This window comes from Lissotriton helveticus, chromosome 12 (genome assembly GCF_964261635.1).
Source record: "Lissotriton helveticus chromosome 12, aLisHel1.1, whole genome shotgun sequence".
Lineage (NCBI taxonomy): Eukaryota > Metazoa > Chordata > Amphibia > Caudata > Salamandridae > Lissotriton > Lissotriton helveticus.
Window position 1 is genome coordinate 243,321,909 of NC_136073.1, and position 17,778 is coordinate 243,339,686.

The following is a 17,778-nucleotide window of genomic DNA, read 5'->3' on the forward strand; positions in this document are numbered from 1 at the left end:
CCCTACATCCCCCAAACCCACCCAACTAGAGCAACGGGACTGAGAAGTCCCGATTGGTGATGGAGAGAGGATTAAGTGCTCCCCCCGCCTCCCCAGCCCTCCACTAAGACCAAAGAGAAAAACATCAAACAAAAAAGAAAAGGGAGTAGAAAAAAAAGAAGTTTTTTTGAAAAATCTTTAGGCCCATGAAGGAACCATCTCCCCCCTACAGTGTGCCCAGATACTCCTTCGCTAATATCTCTGACATGAAAAAGGATATTTTCTCCTTATGAGTAACCTTAAGCTTAGCTTGGTTAAGCAAATAGGCTTGCGACCCCTTCGCCTGAAACAACGGAATAAGCTGGCGCAAATGCCACCTTTGCTGCACAGCTGCATGACAGAAATCAGGTTGAACGAAGAAATCGCAGCCCTTTGCTTTCCTTTTGCGATCTGAGCGCGCTAAATCATATATCTTCTCACGCAGTAAAAAATTAGTCAAACAAATCACAATTGCCCTAGGTTTAGCCATAGCCCCACTGTGTCCACCCCGTATCTGAAACGGAAATCTGTGAACTCTTTGCAGCTCATTCTCCCACTTCCACTCAGACAATTCAGGGAAAGCCTCACTACAGAGGTCGATGAAAAACTGGCGAATGTCTTTCCCCTCACATCCCTCCGGAATACCCAAAATACGTAGATTGTTCCTACGAGCTCTATTTTCCATATCGGATAGATTCCAGTTTATATCATCTCTAGTTGAGTGGAGGGTAGAGAGGACAGCTTTCTGGAGAGCCAAGTCATCTTCAATAGCCGAGATTCTACCCTCAGCTTCTCCAACCCTTGCTGACAGCGCCGCACCGAGTTCTGTAGTTTCCTAACTGCGCCTTGAACCTGGAGACTTTCTGCCTTAGTTTCTTCTCGATGCGCCATGATGGCCTGGTATATAGTAGTAAGGGTAATATCATTGCCAAGCCCTCCAGCATCATTCAGCCCTCCTGACTAAGGGGGAATAGTAGGATCCAGAGAGGGAGGACCATCACCACTCATCACCCTCCCCAACAATGACCCCTGCATTTTCCGTGCATCGCTGGTGTCTCCAAAAGCCAACAAAGTATTCTCTTCATCTTCAAAAATAGGTGACCGATTGAGACTCCTATCTTCACCCCAGTCCCCTTCCAAGCTTTCTTCTGCTTCTGAAGTAGCAGACACATCTGACATCGAATAAAAGTTTCCACATGAATCTCCCGAGTCAGCCTCAATACCAGCTTTGTTAATATCCGTAACGTCTGAAATGTCTGGACCCCCAACCTCCAGCTCTCCAAGTAAGTCCGCAGGAGTAGGCACTGTAGAATCATCTGACATAGAGGGGGGAGTACCTGGAGTACCCCCTGTACCTGCTTGGAAATGAGCTAATGTCACACTAGGAGCATTTAGTGCATTGGGAGGAGCTACCATACTACTATGCAGGGGGTTTACTGCCCCTCCCTGCCCGGGATTCTGCCCTTTGCTCTTGACATACCTCCCCTTTCCTCAGCTTCTGCCATTATTTGCCATTTTTTGCTGTGTATATTGAAGCATGAGTTTGCCTTGATTTGTCTGTGAACCGTTGGTCATATGCCATTTTTATGTATTAAGGCCAAATTGACTATTAATTTGTCACTTGTCCAGTTCTCCCACACTTTTCCATCACTACCCTGACCCTTCCCTTCCTTTAGGGGCACCAATTGTGTTTACATATTTATGTATTTTATGAATTATTTACAATGAATTGCCTCTGCTTGTTGTGATTAAAAACAATGCTGCTAATTTCTATTGAATTTTGTTTATAATCAATTGTTATCGTTCTATATTGTTCTTCTCGGTTCTGGGACCACTCTGTTTGTATCACTTTGCTCTTAGGGGGCTGCTTCTTATTATTAAAAATCCCAGGAATGGTTACCTGGGTTTGTTTTCTACGTTCTCCTTGGACGCCCCCTTCAGCTTCTCCACTGACGAGTTCAGCCGAGGCCACTTCCACCTGTATTCCATCCTGGACAGGCTGAGAATCTGGGTCTGGAGACAAGCCTGAAGCCCCCACGTGTCCACCAGCCGTGAGTCCTGCCACAGATATACATATATTATTATGTAAGATGCTTGCATGTCCTGACGAGACAGCAGCAACCGCTGCACGTGTCTTCGGGCCCCTAGAGGTGAGTGAAGTGGCCGTAGCAGGGTTCTTGGGACCCATCGTTGTTTGCTTTGATGTGTTCCGGTCCAAGTCCGGGTCTTTGCGATAGCCCTGAACTAGTCTGCCGGCAGCCGCGCCTCCCTCCTCCCAGCGCTGGCCGCACAGACAGAATCAAAGAGGTAGCAGCAGGAAACAAAGTAACGCCGGTACGTGGGAAAACGATAAAATGTTGCCACAAGCAATCTTAGCATTACGGAGCCTTTAGATTAGCCATATCCGATACTCCCTTAGCATATATGAGCGAGGAGGTGTGGAGGGAGCAGAGAGCACTCGCGTCCACCTCACTCGGACACAGCCGCGTCCGCCATCTTGCTCTCCAAGGCTCTCTCAGGCTCTAGGGCAGTGCTGAATGGGCAAAATGGGAGTCCCCATGGACACAAACAAGGGATACCCTTGCCAAACCAGATTAGAGTTTCAAACATATTGACAATGCAAACACTTATGGAACTAGGTGTACTGTTCCAGTGTCACATATTTGTTTGCTTACAGTGCAATGTGTTTTATCTGCACAACCAGAGATATCATTACAATGAGTCCACCTCCCTTGGTGTTCCTATACCTCTGAAATTCAAAGACAGAATGCCATTAGTACCCATGAGTGTGTGTAGTCTACTGGGAAGTGTGGGGATATGTTTCTGGAGTAGTCTGATCTCAGGTGGCACAACAACACACATCCTTGACTTTTCTATATTTCTATTTTGTAAACTTTATTTCGATTTAGGAAAAAATCACAAAAGTCAGCGCAATATAAAAGATACAGGGTTAAGAAAGTCATCGACTAACAATTCATTACATTATTCAAAACTCACCTTTTCCCGAAGAACTAACTTGGAATCTGTGTCTTCCGACCTCTACTTGCCGCTGATTGCTTGAATTTCTGCCTTCTTTTGGACTGCATTTATAGCGCGGGGACACACTGATTATCGTGTAACCAGGCGCTTTATAAATGTTTTTATTATTATTATTATTCCAATACCCGTGACCTGTGTTACGCCACTGTCTAAGGTCAACCTTTTTCATTGAAATGTGTATTTCCAATGTTCTGTAGCTTTATTTGTATTCAGATTTCATGTTCAATTTGTCTCAATGCATGTTGCTTTGCACATTGTGAACTAACACAAACTGTGTTTACACTCTCCACATAGGTATCGCAGACGAACTCCAGTCTACAGACCTTTCCCAGACCTACAGACCATGGAAGAACATGATACCGCCAGGAAATACTGATTCACAAGGCCAATAATTGAAGAGCTGTCTGAACAGTTGTCACCTCATTTGCAGCAATTGTATTGGTATTTTTCAGGCCTGTTTACTGGGCTTGGTCCAAGTCTTTAACAGTCACATAGGTATGGGTGCCTACACACTCACAGTCTATGTGCTAACCCAGAAACTTGTGGGAATGGTGTGAGTGAGGAGCTTCTTATTCTCATCTCATTATACACATGTGAATGGCTGTGAAGAGCAAAATGTATGACTGCTTAGTTTGAGCTTTCACAGATCATGTATTTTGTACATTTACTCCATAGTTGGATGAGATCACAAACTGTGCCTTCTAAACTTTTGTGGCAGACTACATTCATGAACTGATTTTTGATTGCTTAGGTAGTATTTGTGAAACCTACGCTCCTCTTCCCACCCAGCCCATCCAGGCCACCAGGTAGAGTGTTGTCCAGACTATGCTGGTAAGTGTACTTGCAAGACGGTTGTCACTGATGGCTGGTGTTAATGGCACAAAGGCAAATGTTGTAGTTGTGATAGGTTCAGACAGTGGTACCCAGTGTCCCCCATCTTACTAGTACACATCCCCTCACTGTCAGGTAGCCATAGGCACAGATGAGCTTTTTGATTTGTGTGGTAGGAGGAGTGTTTGCACCAACTCCATCTCCCATCAAGCCCTGTCCTCCATACACCTTCCTGCCCAGTGCAAATAGCCCAACAAAACTTAAGCTTTCCTCACAGTGTGTCCGAATGTACCTTCAGGATGCCTGACACTTGGGACTGGTGTCTGACTTTACAAAAACTCCACTCATGGCCATGTGTTCCAAACACCAGTCCCCAGTCTCAGGCATTTTGGCAGTACGTTTCCACTCACTTTCAGGAACGCATGGTTCCAGGTAGGCTTTTGGTGCTGAGTGGGAGGAGGAATGTATTTGCAATGGCCAGATCTCCCATCAGGCCCTGTACTACACACACTTATTCCACCACGCAAAAACAGCACCCCTGGAACTATCCTTTCCTGAGAGTGAGTGGATATGTACTAACAAAGATGGCTGAGACTGGTGCCTGGTGTTTGGAGCACAAGGCCCTGTTGGTAGTTGTGGTTAAGTCAGACACCAGTGCCCAGTGTCATGCATCCTGCTAATAAATTTGGAAAAACTATAGGTATACTTAGTTCCTGTTGGGCTGTGTGTGCTGGGTGGGAAGGTGTACGTTGGACAGGGCCTGATGTGAGTTATAGACTTTCCAAATGCTCCTCCTCCCACCCAGCTCAGCTGACTGCTCTGAGACTATGGCTAAGTGTTATGTTATGTTATGTTATTTATTACTTGTAAAGCGCGCATACGCCCAAGGGCTTCTTGGCGCTGAGGAGAGAATCAAAACATAACAATGCACAAAAAAAATAAAATCACTATTTCAAATAGGCCTGAGTAAAAAGAAAAGTTTTAAATGCCTTTCTAAAGGCAAGAAGATCCCTGCTATGTCGCAGAGTCAAAGGGAGGGAATTCCACAAGGAAGCAGCTAAAAATTGAAAGCTGCTACCTCCCTGTCGTTTCTTTTTAAAACGAGGGACCTCAAGTAGATCTTTGTGAGCTGATCTCAAGCTACGTAGGGGTCTATATCTCCTTAGCAGTTGTCTAAGAAACATTGGGCCCTTACCCTCCAAGGCCTTAAACACAATGCAACCTACCTTGAATGTGGCTCTCTGTTCCACAGGCAGCCAGTGCAAGGTCTCTAGTCCGTGTCTGATTGATTCCCATTTAGGTACCTTGCAGATTAGTCTAGCAGCTTGATTCTGCAGGTATTGCAATCTTCTAAGTTGGCCAATAGGCGCGCCCAGATAAAGGCCATTTGAGAAATCAATATGAGATAGGACTAGAGCACTGACTGCCTGAATTAAAGCCAAATCAGTGAGGAGGTGTGCGATTTTCTTGATCTTCCTCAATTGAAAAAAACCAGAGGAAACCACCGTTCCAATTTGAGTTTTCAAGGTAAGATCCTCATTAAGAGTCACTCCCAGGCTTTTTACTGTTTGGGATTTTTTTGGAGGAGAACCCATGTCCGACGGCCAGAAACGTGGACTCCAGCTGATCTCACTCTTCCCAGGCAGGATGAGTTCGGTTTTCCCCGGGTTAAGTTTAAGGTGATTTAAAGACATCCACCTTTGAATAAGAGACATGGTTGCTTGAAAGTCCTCGGCCGCATTTAGTGAATTTAGCACAAAAACCAACTGCAGGTCGTCTGCATAATTATATACAGTAACCTTGTGCTCTCTTAAGGAGAACAAAAGAGGCCGCATATATAAATTAAATAATAAGGGGGACAACGAAGATCCTTGGGGAACCCCGCAGAGGGAAGTGTTTTTTGGGGCTGTGAAGGAACCCAGCCGAACAGACTGGGTGCGTTCTGAGATGAAAGACTTGAGCCAGGCCAAGGCCGAGTCTCGAAGACCGGCCTGTTCGACACGGTTGACCAAGATGGTATAGTCAACCGTGTCGAATGCAGCAGACAGATCCAGTAGCACCAAGGCCTGGTGCAAGTCCTCATCGGCATTAGACCTTAAGGTGTTCTGAACGGCCAATATGACTGCCTCGGTGGAATGACCAGGCCGAAAACCTGCCTGGTTAGGTTGTAAGTAACCGGAGACTTCCACAAAGTTTGAGAAGCTGTTGGTGACATGAGCCTCCAAGATCTTAGACAAATAAGGCAAGAGTGAAATTGGCCGATAATTAGAGAGGTCTGAGGAGTCGATGCCAGGTTTCTTTTTTAAGGGAATCAGTAAGGCCTGTTTGAAGCTGTTGGGAACTATCCCTGACGTAAGGGAGCTATTGAGCAGAGGGATCATGCTATCTGGGATTGCCCGACCAATTTCTCTCATTACTTGGGGAGGGCAAACATCCTCAGGAGATCCTGATTTAACTCTAATGAGTAAATCTAAAAAGGTTTGATCATCGATTAAGGGAAAAGAGTGCAATGTTAGGGGATTAAAAAAGATATCATCTATCGGGGCACAAACTGGAAGTTTGGATAGAGTATCCTTGATCAATAATATCTTATCATTAAAAAAATCATTCAGCGAGTTACAGAGTAATTGTGAGGGGACAACCGGAGGAGAAGTTCTATCATCATTACACAACTACGTCACAATCCTGAAAATTTCTTTCGACTTATTAGACGCATTTAATATTTTAGTAGAGAAATAGGCGGTCTTGTGGGTGTGCAGTGTTTTTTGATAGGCTTTCCGGATTGAACAATATACAATCCTTGCTTGGGGGCAATAATTAATTCGCCAGATTCTCTCTTGCTGCCTCACTTCTAGTTTTAATTTCCTCAACTCCGGCGTGAACCACTTGTGTGCGTCCGCGCCATATGAGTTACAAAAGCGAGTGAGGGGGGCGTGGATGTTGATGGCCGAGATTAGCCATTCTTTAAGCCTACAATCGGCTGTCTCCACAGCAAAACTCTGTACTGGCAAAGTAGACTTTAAGAAATTGAAAAAAGCTGACATGTCCATAGAGGACCATTTCCGAGTCGAATTGGTAGCTTGCAGCTTAAATTGAGGAGTTTTATCAACACAAAATGAGAAACTAATGCTAAAATGATCAGACCAACTACAGGGTTTAATATCAATAAAATCTATGGGTAAGTTCAAAGACCAGAGTTGGTCAAGACTATGGCCCTTTTGATGAGTTTTAGTGTCTATATGTTGTATTAAGTTCATGTCATTCAGAAGGTCCTTCGTCTCAGCTGCCTGGGGGTCTAGTGCTATATTATCAAACCAAAGGTTCAGATCCCCAATCAGAAGTAGTTTGGAATTATTTGTAACCAACGTAGCCAGTTGTTCCGCAAAAATAGCAGGAAACGTGGCCATAGTTTGAGGTGGGCGATATAATAAGACCACCACAAGAGTCCCATTAGCAGTGTCTAATTTGGCAACTATATTCTCTACATTAGGTATGTCTAGAGAGGGAAATTGTCTAAGTTGGTATTTCTTATTGACAATAATGGCCACTCCACCCCCAATTTTACCTGCCGGACGAATTACTGAGATAATGTAATAGTCGGCAGGCAGAGTAGCTAAGATGTCTGGTAGGGAGTCCGGAGTGAGCCATGTCTCAGTCAGCAAGAGCAAATCCGGTTTAATATCAGATAGCAGCAGGAAAATATCTATCTGGTGTCTGGTCATAGAGCGGGTATTTAAATAGATACACTTAAATTTACAAGTAGTACTTGGCGTGGTTTCCAGAACCGCGTATTTAGGGGCGGATTCAGTAACTAAGTTGGTAGGATTACTGATGCCAAGACGAGATGTTCGTTTCGTCGTGTTGAGGGGTACGGGGGGACACATCATTAAGGTAGGTCTTAATGCTTGTAAATCAGCGGATGTGTACGTATAGGAACCAGTAGTATCCTTGGCCCCTAGCCCCGGACGCTCGCGGACGAGCGCAGACGAGCTTGACTCTAGCGCGACTTCGGCGCGCCTCCGTCGCGCCCGCTGCGCTCCCTCCAACACATCACGTTTTATGTGAGGGAGCCTCGAGCGACTGGACCGCTGCCACAGGTCCCTGCGCTCTCTGACTCCTCCCAATATGGCGCCCGTTCCCACCACCTGGCCAGCACTAGGAGCCGCGGTAGGTGAGCCGCCCTCCACTCAATCGGCAACAAGCCGCGATGGAACGAGGCAGATGGGCCGCTATCAAAGGTAAGAATACAAGTGGCACTAGTAATCAGCCGCCCTGCACGCGTTAAGATGCAAAAACACTCGCCAGCGATTCCGCATGCAAATAAATGTTAAGATTACCGCTATACCCACAGTAATTGTTAAAAACAGCAGTATAACAAAATAATGCAAATGATAAGTTTAAAAGGCGATTTTAGTCAAGTCTGCAATGATGCAGTGTCTCTCATCAAATGGCGCCGGGCTGCTACCACCAACCCGGAATCCACCGGGGTAGTCCTGTATATTGAACAAGCTAGTCCCAAGTTAAGGGAAATCTAAAGGTGATCCTCAGTGCTCTTAAAAGATATAAAACACGATATAAGGATAAATTGCCCAAGGGCACAGTCAATAATCATTTGTCCTTAGAATGACAAAGGCATAAAGGACAGAATTGAATAAGAAACAGATAGACACAGGGAGAGCCTCAACTAATATCTTATGTTTATATGTTGAGCTGACCTATCTGTTAAAGTGGATACTCCATCTTGCTAGTATTTCTGGAGAAATAGGGTACAGGCCATGAACCATATTGAACCGTCCTAAAGATCTATGTTTAAATGTGAGCCCTGGAAAAATATTGGGAAGGAATAAAAGGGACTGTACTTACTTCCAAGCTACAAAGTTCTGTAAATGTCACTCTCATTGGATGTCTGAGTTGTAACACTGTTATATCACTTCAGGTAAGTCTACTTTTGAGATAAAAAGGGTGAGCTTCTTGATAAAATGATTTGATGAAAGAAGCTTGTATGAAAGGACGTGTCCGCGGACCTTGATAGCGATCGAAGGAAAACACTCTCAAAACTATATTCGATAAAAACAATCAGGGCAGCAATTCGTCCTGAATTAGTACTTGATTATATCTACGCCTCCACCTGACAACTGGACAAAATAGTCTGCAATTCAGCTTGTGGTAAAATAGTGCTAATAATAGCGCGATTATTTCTTTAAGCTGGGTTCTGTGCCAGACGAGTGTTCTAAGTTCACAATATCGGGATTTGGACAATTACTTGTAATGATTAATTGAATCATGCAGACAAGGTCTGGCCAAATTCGACTGGAAAAATAAATGGATTTGCAAACCAGTCCTGAGTCGCGCAGCGTCCTAGCGAGTGGAGGCGGGTCGGCAGAATGCTCTCGATTATGCGGAATGCACCAAAAGTGGCAGTGAGGGGAAGTGTACTAGCAAGGAGGCTTACACTGGTGCATGTGTTAAACTTGATTCCAAATCCCTGCAAGGCATTGTGCACCAAACACCATGCAACAGTGTCAGCCATCTTGACAGTGCACTTCCATTCACTGTTTGGTAGTCGTAGGCCCAAATGAAGCAGTTGGGCTGGGTGAATGTAGGGGTGTTTGCCATTACTCCAACTTCCATAAGGCTCTGTCCTAAACACTCTTCCCACCCAGAAAAAAACTGACCACATGGCATAATGGTTTCCTAACAGTGTTGAAATGGAGTATCAGGATGTGTGATACTTGTGCCTGGTGTCTGAGTTAGCCACAAATCCCAACAGGAACTTGTTGTCTACACACCATTACCCAGTGTTAGTCATTTTGTCAGTACATATCCACTCACTGTCAGGTAAGCATAGTTCCAGGTAGGCTGTTTGTGCTGAGTGAGAAGAGTATGTGTAGAACTGGGCCTGATGGGAGATTTTGTCAGGGCTAACACTCCTCTTCCCACCCAGCCCAAAAAGCTCAATTGGAACCATGTGAACCTGACAGTGAGTAGAAATGTACTGACAATTTGGCTGACACTGGTGCCTGTTGTTTGGCTTGACTGCGACACACATCAGGGCCTTCTGCTCCAGACAACATTCCCCAGTGTCAGACATCTTGGCAGCACATTTCCACACACTGACAGGAAAGCAGAGTCCTAGGTAAGCTATTTGGGATGGGTAGGAAGGTGTGTGTCTGACAGAGACTGATTGGAGTTGTGGTGATAGCAAACACTCCTCCGCCCACCCAGCACAAACAGCTCATCTATGCCAATGGCTACCTGACAGTGAATCGAAATGTATTAACAAAATGGCTGACAAAGTTGCATTGTGTTTGGTGCACAGGGCCTTGATGGGAATTGGCTTCAAGATCAATACTATTCACCAGTGTTAGCCACCTTGCCAGTACACTTCCCCTCACTGTGGGGTAAGCATGGGCACAGGGCAGTTAGCAGTACTGGGTTAGAGGATGAGTAATTGCAATGGCTATAACTTCCATCAGGCCTTGTCCCACACACACACTTTCCCAGACAGCACCAAACACCTGCCTGGAACTCTGCTTTCCTGACAGTGAGTGCAAGATATCTGACACTGGTGACTGGTGATTATTTGTCCACAACTCCCAGCAGGACGTCATCGCCCAGACACCAGTTCACAGTGTCAGCTATTTTGTCAGTACATTTCCACTCACTATCAGGTAAGCATGGTTCCTAGTGGGCTGTTTGGGCTGGGTGGGAGGAGGAGTGTTTGCACTGACTTCAACTCTTGTCATGCCCTGTCTTCCACACACCTTAGCAGCCAGCCCTGTAGTGTAGTTCCTATATTCCCAATAGGCTCTGCGCATTGGAATAGTATATCCTGTAGTTTAGACGTAGGACTGAGGTCGACTAGGTCTCTACCGAATGTACTAGACTTAATTGTGTATGTGCCAGCTAGCTCAGAGGTCACTAGAAACTTTCTCGAATGAACAAGAAGGAATTAGTTTCTGACAACTGCTTAAAACATGACAACTTTGTTCCCCAAGAATAAGAAATATATCTCTAGAGTCGCGGAAACAATAGATAGTTATTTCACTCAGTCAATCGTGCATGCTTTGTTTCACCAGAGGTGAAGAGAAATCGAGAGACAGGTGTTTTCAATAAAAGGTATTTATTGAACAGCCTTCTTTCTCAAGCATAAGAAATGCACTGCTACAATCGTAATACTTGTTTTAAAGTACAATGCGTACAGTACGAAGAGTATTATAAAATAATACTGTAAAAGCATGATATGGTTTCTAAGCCATATAGTACATAAAATACATACATTGATAAATAATTACTAAAAGTACTCAACTTATGCTTCTAAAATATGCCTACCCCGGAGTACCTAACCTAGGTCTAGTACAAGGGAAGAAGTAAGTGAGGTGTAGCTTAGTTTCAGTATTCTTTGCCAAGAATCTAATCCAATAATTCTCTTAGGGTCTAATCAGCTCCGTACCTTTGTTTTAGAATGTAGGAGGTCTGGTATCTTTCTCTCAGGACTCGATTTCCCAGCAACCCGCAAGGGTAGCCTGTAAACACCAGAGCTGTATTTCTTGGCTGGAGAAAGTACAGCATCTCTAAGTGCGTCACCTGGAGGGTCGGCTTCCTTCGGTACTTGCTGCAGCAGGGCGCGTCGGGCAAGTAGATAGTCTAACTGCTCCGAACCACTGTGTGTTTGTTTGGACAAGTGTGGGCATATTTATACCTTGAAGGTGCCGAGTTTGACGTAAGATTGGACATAAAAACGTCATTAGAGACTTAATTCTCTGAAAACTCTATGAGTTCTTGTATAAATTAATATTCATGCAGGGGGAAGTCTCTGACTGCTGAAGGCGGGTTTTTCCAAGAAATCGTTGTAGATTTTCGAAACTAGTGGAAGTAGCCAAGCCGTATTAGGACTACTTGAGCTATGTCTTAATATGGTTATGATTTCAATGCCTATATAAGGATACAGTACTTTATACCTATATAAGGGAATGAATTGGGAAACTTACACTTGGGTACTAAAACGCTATACAACAGCCCGAACAGCACACCTGGAACTATGCAGTCCCTGACAGAGAATGGAAATGTACTGGCAAGATGGCTGACACTGGGGCCTGGTGTTGTTGCACAAGGCCATGATAGGATTTGGCTTCATGTTCAACGCCATGTAGCAGTGTCAGCCATCTTGCAAGTACACTTCATCACACTGTCAGATAGCCATAGGCCCAGATGGGCTATTTGGGATGGGTGTGAGGAGGAGTGTTTGCTATCACTACAACTCCCATCAGGCATGGACCCAGACAAACATTTACACACAGCGCAAACAGCACACCAGATAGAGTGGCAATCAGACACTGATGTGTAGTGTACTATAAAGATGTCTGAAACTGGTGCCTGCTGTTTGACTTGACTGCAACACCCATCAAGGCCTTGTGCTTCAAATACCAGTCCCCAATGTCAGCCATCTTGCTAGTACATTTCCACTCACTGTGAGTAAAGTATAGTTCTAGGTGGGCTATTTGGGCTATGTGGGAGGAGAAGTGTTTGCAGTTACTACAACTACCATCAGGCCTGTTCCCACACCCATCCTCCCAGTCATCCCAAACAGCCTACATGTGACTCTGCTTTCCTGAGTGTAAATGAAAAGATGGCTGACACCGGTGATTGGTGTTTGGAGCACAAAGTCTTGCTGTGAGCTTGTAAGAAGTATGTACATGGTAGGAATTGTATGCATTTTAATGTTCATGTCAGGTATGTTGTTTATCAATATGACATACACATCACATGCTCATTTACTCTAATTTGGTTTTCATTTGTATCACTGTGTCCTTTACAGTGATGTCTATGGAGATGTAATTGGTAACTTAGTTTGAACGTGGAGTAGGTACTTACCAGACTCTGGTGTTTCTGGTAGTACATAGATGCTTTCCGGCGGAAGGATGTAACGCACCTTCACATCCCAGGGTCGGCTTCCTTCGGTACTTGCTGCAGCAGGGCGCGTCGGGCAAGTAGATAGTCTAACTGCTCCGAACCACTGTGTGTTTGTTTGGACAAGTGTGGGCATATTTATACCTTGAAGGTGCCGAGTTTGACGTAAGATTGGACATAAAAACGTCATTAGAGACTTAATTCTCTGAAAACTCTATGAGTTCTTGTATAAATTAATATTCATGCAGGGGGAAGTCTCTGACTGCTGAAGGCGGGTTTTTCCAAGAAATCGTTGTAGATTTTCGAATCTAGTGGAAGTAGCCAAGCCGTATTAGGACTACTTGAGCTATGTCTTAATATGGTTATGATTTCTATACCTATATAAGGATACAGTACATTATACCTATATAAGGGAATGAATTGGGAAAATTACACTTGGGTACTAAAACGCTATACAACAGCCCGAACAGCACACCTGGAACTATGCAGTCAATCTAAGTCTGATAAACTTAGATTGTATTTAGTAAATATATCCTGGGACTCGTACTATATTAAGATGGCGCTCCACACCATCACACACTAATAAATAGTTTAACCAAGATGGCGCGCGAGTAGGACGCAGACACGGGGATATGCGATCCGACGCCCGAGTAACTACATACTCGGTAAGTGTAGATTTGGCCTTATCGTACGATAGAAGCCTTTATATACGATTTAAATTAAAGACCATTTGGAAACTTATATTATTAATCCCTGTCTCCACAGATATTTGGAGATTGATATTCGAATATAACATGCTAGAACTTTGGGAGAGACATTAAGTACGTCAAGGTAAGACTAGAACTACGTACTAACTAGAGGCAATTATGGATACTGATACTAGGTAGTGAATTCAACCATGATTAATGGTTTGAATCAAATACAATATTTTATTACAGATACAGAAAAGAGTTAAAGTATTGGAATCATATAATTGGAGATTACAGTTCGAATACAACACGCCATAACTTTGGAAGTGACCTTAAGTACGCTAAGGTAAGATTCGAATTACGTCCTGACCAACTAGATACAATTATTGACACTGACTTTAAGCAGTGAATTCAACCATTAAATATGGTTCGAATTTAACATAATATTTTGTTACAGATACAGATAAGATTAAAGGATTGGATCCATATAATCCAGGAGATTAAAGTGAAACTACCCCAGAGGGGGGGCATAGGTAGGATGAGTCGCGGTCTAGCCACTGCGTTTAACCTCCATTCAAATTCTTACTTTTCCGTTCTTACTATATAACTTATATAAATAGTCACTTTTACTCTTTTTTCAATCACATCAATACACAGGGTGTTCCATGTCTATAAACTTGGTGGTGAGCTAACAGTGTGTACATAGCTTCGACTTTAAGCACAATCACGCCATTATGGTAACTCTGATAACAACCTTAATATGTCATATTATGGCATACTCTGTTTTTTTCTTTAAAATAAGCCATAATATAATATTACAATCTGTTTGGGTTGCAGCCCTGAGGAAGTCGTGGGTCAGATCAGACCAGACGAAACACGTGTTGGCTGCATTTCTGTCGGAATTTACAATAGAAGATTGTTTCAATGAAGATTTGAATTGTTACAAGACAAGAAAAGATTAAAAAGAACACTTAAGTTGGACTTTAGAGTGCTCAATGATTTATGTCTTTCTACATTATACCTACATGAGGGCATGAATCGGAAAAATTACACTAGGGTCCTAAAACGCTATACAACACCCACTCCCCGTATTATGTCTAATATTACTAAATCTATAAGCATAAAAACATAATTAAAGCATGTGTTCATAATCCCACCCAAAATACATGAAATGCATCCAAACATGGTTTATACACATACATGACTTACACGTATTTTATAAGCAATAGCTGTCATTAAAAGAATGCTATCTAAAGGAATTATGAAATGACATTCATGAAATGGCTCTAAATTTACAGAAGAAAAAAAGGTTGATACCATTCCATAGCATAATATATAAAATGCCAAATATTGTCTATAGGAATTATCAAATGAATTTCTTGTTCTCTAAGAATAGTTCTACTTTAATCAGATAACTTTGTGCCAATTGAAAAAAGTTCAATTCTGGGATGGAGAGAAAACATTTTCAAATGTAGATTGTAGAAACATAGATTTCCCAAGTTAGAGGGTTTGTTTTGAAAAACTGAAGGCCGAATTTCAGAGTTCATGGAACGCTGTGTGCCCTTTTCAAAAGTTATTCTCGGTGTCGGGAGAAAACATCAACTCATCTAAGCTGGCAAAGAAACCGTCTACCACAGTTGGTGAAAGTGGAACTACTTCATCAAGTATATCAAATGCGCATAGATGTGAAGCATCGCCGTCAGCGTCATCCGCATTAGCAATGTTCACTGTAGATGGTGCCTGTGTGCCTGTTGTGCCACAGACCTCACCAATAGCTGGATTTGCCGGTGAGATTTCAATGAATGCCATCATCAGGATTGGCAGCCGTTAGGGGCAACACAATGTATGAGTTGTTACGGGACCCAGCAAAGTGTCAACATCCGTTGGCAGTGTTGATGGAAGTGTAGGACAAATGTTCAACACGCATTCTTCACCGCAAAGCAGGCATCGTAGAACAGGTAAGATGCAATCTTGCCAGATTGGTCTGAATGAAAGGAACCAAGTGGTATTCAGATCTCTTAAACGAGCCAAACCAAGAATCTGTGTAATTCTGTCACAATACCGCATGGCCAGGAGAGCCCGTTCCATTGTAGTATGGGTATCGTCGGTGACTGGTTTGCCATATCGGAGCAGAAGGAACAAAAATAGAATTCCTGCTAGGAGTCCCAAAATGAGAGGCAGACCACCAAACACAGAGTGCACAAAATTTGGAAAAATGCCGAGGACTGCTTCGAATGGTGCTAACAGTCCCGAAAAGATTATCTTAAATACATGTGCAATGCCACTGGTATCAGAGATTCTTAAGATTTTACCTAACATTTCTGCGAAATGTACTGGGCAATTTGTTGATAATATTGCATGTATCTTTGCAGAAGTCCTTGCAACTTGCAGATCATCCGTTTCTCTAGACGAGGTCAGTGGCACAGTTTTTTATAAAAGAATGGCTTTCATTCTGCTTAAAGTATCAATTCGTATAGAAGAGATATTCAGTGAAGGCCATAACGCCGTCTCCCCGTCTGTCTTGCTTTTTGGATACAAATACTTGCATACAACAAGTGACCCTGGCCGACACACTAACTAGATAGGCTTTTCCCGGCAACATGCCACAACAGCTGTGATCATTGAGCATAACGTAGCTATCATTGGAAAGCTGCCTGAAAATCGGGTCTATCACTGCTGCTGGACTACCGTGCATGTGGCAAGAAAGGTTATTTAAAGAACCTTTGCAGGCTCCATGTAAATTAATACCTTCACATAAAAGTGTACCGCTTAGTGAGTTTTTATAATTTTTTGTAGTAAGAAATACCTCCTTTTCCCCACTCCAACATTTGTGTGTGTATGGTAAAGTCCAGGTTGACTTAATGTATCCTTTACCCAACCTTTCATATAGGCCTGCTAGTATATGCCATAGACAATACTGAAATTGGAAAATCGTCACTGGTATCATGATGGTGCCATGTATTATCCATTCTACGACTGGCTTCTCAGAAACTGTTAATGGTAATCTTTCCAGTTTTTCAATGCTCAGCACCGTATAGTCTGCTCCTCTTTGTGCCAAAGAGATTTGTTTATCTGTAAGGTTAAAGACAGTAAACAATGACGTGGTATTGATTAGACGCCATGGCACGTAGCCTGAATGGAGATTTTGTAACGTCCAGCCTAGCACCATTATAGAATATAATTGAGACTGGCCATGTTGTAACATTAGCAAATCCTGTTCTATTATGTCAATGGCAGATGATACAATGCTGTCCAAAGAATAAATTCTGGAGGACAGATTTGTTAACCCATTGTCCACTACAGAGAGTGCTTTCTCTAAATGAATACTATTAATTTCACATATTTTTTCTGCAGTTTCCATTTGTGTTATTTTCCACGCTTCGTTGTACACTGCGTATATATCGGCGTATATGAAACGTTTTTGACGTTGTTTACGAGGCCCAAGTAAGAAGTCTCGTAAGTCAACGCCGCCTTTAAGTAAAGTCAAGTGTTGTTTAATTTGTGGAAGTGTGGATTTCTGTAGCCAGTCAAGGCATAGTTTTCCTACACTGTATGTTGTTACTATCCCTGGATGTTGTCTCTGGGAATAACTCGGATCTGGCCTATTCATTTTGAACCCTTTTGTTCTGTTCATGAATCTATCTTGACAGTTGTTTGTGTCTATGGGCCAGATTAACCATTGTTTCCAATCAGGATTGGTTCTGTTGTGTTTTAAAATCTGTTTCACGTTTACCTCCTCATCTGCAGTGTTATTACTGTCAGCCGTGGGCTTAGGTATTGACGGTTTGTTTAAATCTTTTATCTTAGCTATGCCAAGACATGATGTTTGTTGAACAGTGTCATTTAAAAACATAATTTGTTTTGGGATAATGCAGGCTCTGAACAAGGCTTCTAAACCCTGCACCTGCCAGTCTCTTGTGCCCCAAACAGTTTGTGTCTCAATGTTGTCTTTCCAAAAGTTAAACCCTAATGTAGACAGCTGAGCAAAAAAGTTTGCAGAATAAATTCGTTTAGTATTGGTCAACATGTTTTTCGTTCATGTCTTATTTTGTCATATAGCTCCTGTATATCCTTATATCGTGTTAAGTTAGCATAGGTACATTTGAGGTTTAAACGCCATTTTTCTTTCTTGCAACTTCTGCACACGACACTTAATTGTTGACTTAGCTTTCAACCTAGTAGTTTGCAGTGGTTTATGTGAGAATAATATGTTATTGCTCTGATATCAGCTTTGCTTAATAAACTATGTCTGCACGAAGAGTGCTGAAGTTTCAGGAACAACACGATATGG